Genomic DNA, 2,612 nt, shown 5'->3' with positions numbered 1-2,612 from the left:
AGCATAATGCCTAAGGCACTTGACAGCTAACCAGAAGGCTGGTGGCTCAAATGCACCAGCCACTCCTCGGAAGGAAGGTTGGGCAATAATCTACTTCTGTAGTGATATTGCCTCAGAAACCCAAGGAGGGGTCGTGATGAATCAGGTCCGACTCGATGGCACATAACAACAACAACAACATCGTTAATATCACATACAACCCACTGCCTTCAAGTCTGATTTGACTCATAGTGACCCCTCCTTGGGTGGCACCACTATGGAAGTAGATTGCCCAACCTTCCTTCTGAGGAGTGGCTGGTGGGTTTGCACCGCCAGCCTCTGGTTAGCAGTCAAATGCCTTAGGCACTGTGCCACCAGAGCTAATATTACATAAGATAAAAAAAAACAAAAACATTGTGGTTTGTGTGAAAATTTATAAAGTGGATTCATTTTACTCTCAATAATTCGTACATATTTGATTTCACAGCCCAGATTACAATCCCAACAAGAAAAAGCTCTCCTCCCTGTGACTACTTCCCTGTGCCCTTCTATCTACGCATTCCTGTCTGTCCAGCTTTCCCTCCATGCAAATGCTGCCCTTCTGATGTCTCACGGTTGATTGATCTAAAGGGTGCTTCTCCCTGGGGAAGGTGGATGTATCTCCCTGGGGTAGGTGTTTTGCTTGTAGGCCTTTCTAAAGTTTGGCTGAGAGATAATTCACACAAGTGAGTCCATTTCCAGGCCTGAAGGATAACCTAGGGCCGTAGTCTCAGGGGTTCCACCAACCTCTATCCAACCAGTAATTCTGGTCATTTTTGTGTTTTTTAATTTTGTTCCACAGTTTTCCTCCTACTCTATTCAGGATCTCCTATTTTTATCCCTTTAAGAAACAAATTTTAAAAAGTTTTTTCTATATTGCTTTATATTTTGGGAGAAATAAAAATCTGCCAGGATTTGTAAATAATGTCTAGAAAGCTTGGATGGTTCATCAACTAAAATATTAGTAAGGTTATTATTTGAAAACTAATTGCTCAAATAATTTATTTTGAAAAGATCAGCACAAGGCCAGTCCCTATGACGCGAAGGTAAAGATGTCCCAAATGCCCAGCTTTTCCAAACTACTGTACCACACCATCATCTCTAACATCAACTCCTCCTTCCCTCACTACTTTCTCTTCCATCTTAGGGTTCCCTATTTCACTGTAACTTCTCACAGAACTCACACACTGCAAAGCAAATGGCTCAAGCAGTGGTGGAGGTGGGGAGAATGTCAAGACCCAGATCTGTGTGTCAGGCATAGGTTGGGAGGACTCTCTTCACTCATGCAGTTGCAGGGGCTGGTGAACCCAAATCAGCAGGTCCAAAAACTGACTGCTGTCTCATTTCCAGGTGTGAGATGTTGATGAACCAAAAGCAGGAGCCAGAACAAGAGAGAGTGAACTTTTCCAGAACATTAATCTATATACCCTCAAGGAAACTAAGGGCCACACAAGAAAATTTTGCTGAAGATAATTCAAAAAGCAATATATTGACAGGGAACTGCCAGAAATTCAAGCAGGTTCAAAATAGGGTGTGGAATGAGGTATATCATTGCTGATGTCATATGAATCTTGGCTGAAAGCAAAGAATACCAGAAAGATGTTTGCTTGTGTGTTATTGACTATGCAAAGACATTCAGCTGTGTGGATGATAACAAATTATGGATAATGTTGCGAAGAATGGGAATTGCAGAACACTTAACTGTGCTCCTAAGGAACTTGTATATAGACCAAGAGGCAGTCGTTCAAACAAAACAAGCAGATACTGCATGGTTCAAAGTCAATAAAAGTGTGCATCACAGCTATAGCCTTTCACCACACTTTTTCACATTGTATGCTGAGCAAATAATCTGAGAAACTGGACTATATGAAGAAGAACTCAGCATCAGGATTAGAGGAAAACTCATTAACAGCCTGTAATATCCAGATGACACAACCTTGCTTGCTGAAAGTGAAGATGACTTGAAGCACTTACTGATCGAGCTTGAAGTCTTGGCCTTCAGTATGGAGTACACGTCAATATAAAGCAAAAATTGTCACAGCTGGAACAATAAACAACATCATGGTAAATAGAGGAAAGATTGAAGTTGTCAGGGATTTCATTTTACTTGGTTCTACAATCAACATCCATGGAAGCAGCAGTCAGGAAATCAGACAATGTGTTGCATGGGGCAAATCTACTGCAGAAGACCTCTTTGAAGTGCTAAAGAGCAAAAATGTCTCTTTGAAGACCAAGGTGCACCTGACCCAAGCCATAATGTTTTCAATAGCCCCATATGCACGTCAAAGCTGGACAATGAATGTTGTTGTTGTTGTTATTTGCCATAGAGTCGGCCCCAACTCCTAGCGACCCCTCCTTGGGTTTCCGAGGCAGTTATCACGACGGAAGTAGGATTGCCCAACCTTCCTTCCGACAATGAATAGAGGACTGAAAAAGAATTGATGTATTTGCATTGTGGTGCTGATGAAGAACACTGAAAATACCATGGAGTGACAGAAGAACAATGAATTTGTCTTGGAAGAAGTACAGGCAGAATACTCCTTAGAATTGAGAATGGCCTGACTTCATCTCACCTACTTTGGTCATATTGTCAG

This window comes from Orycteropus afer, unplaced genomic scaffold, assembly GCF_000298275.1.
Source record: "Orycteropus afer afer isolate SDZICR_OR568_19922 unplaced genomic scaffold, OryAfe1.0 scaffold00320, whole genome shotgun sequence".
NCBI lineage: Eukaryota > Metazoa > Chordata > Mammalia > Tubulidentata > Orycteropodidae > Orycteropus > Orycteropus afer.
Note: the sequence above shows the minus strand (reverse complement) of the source record.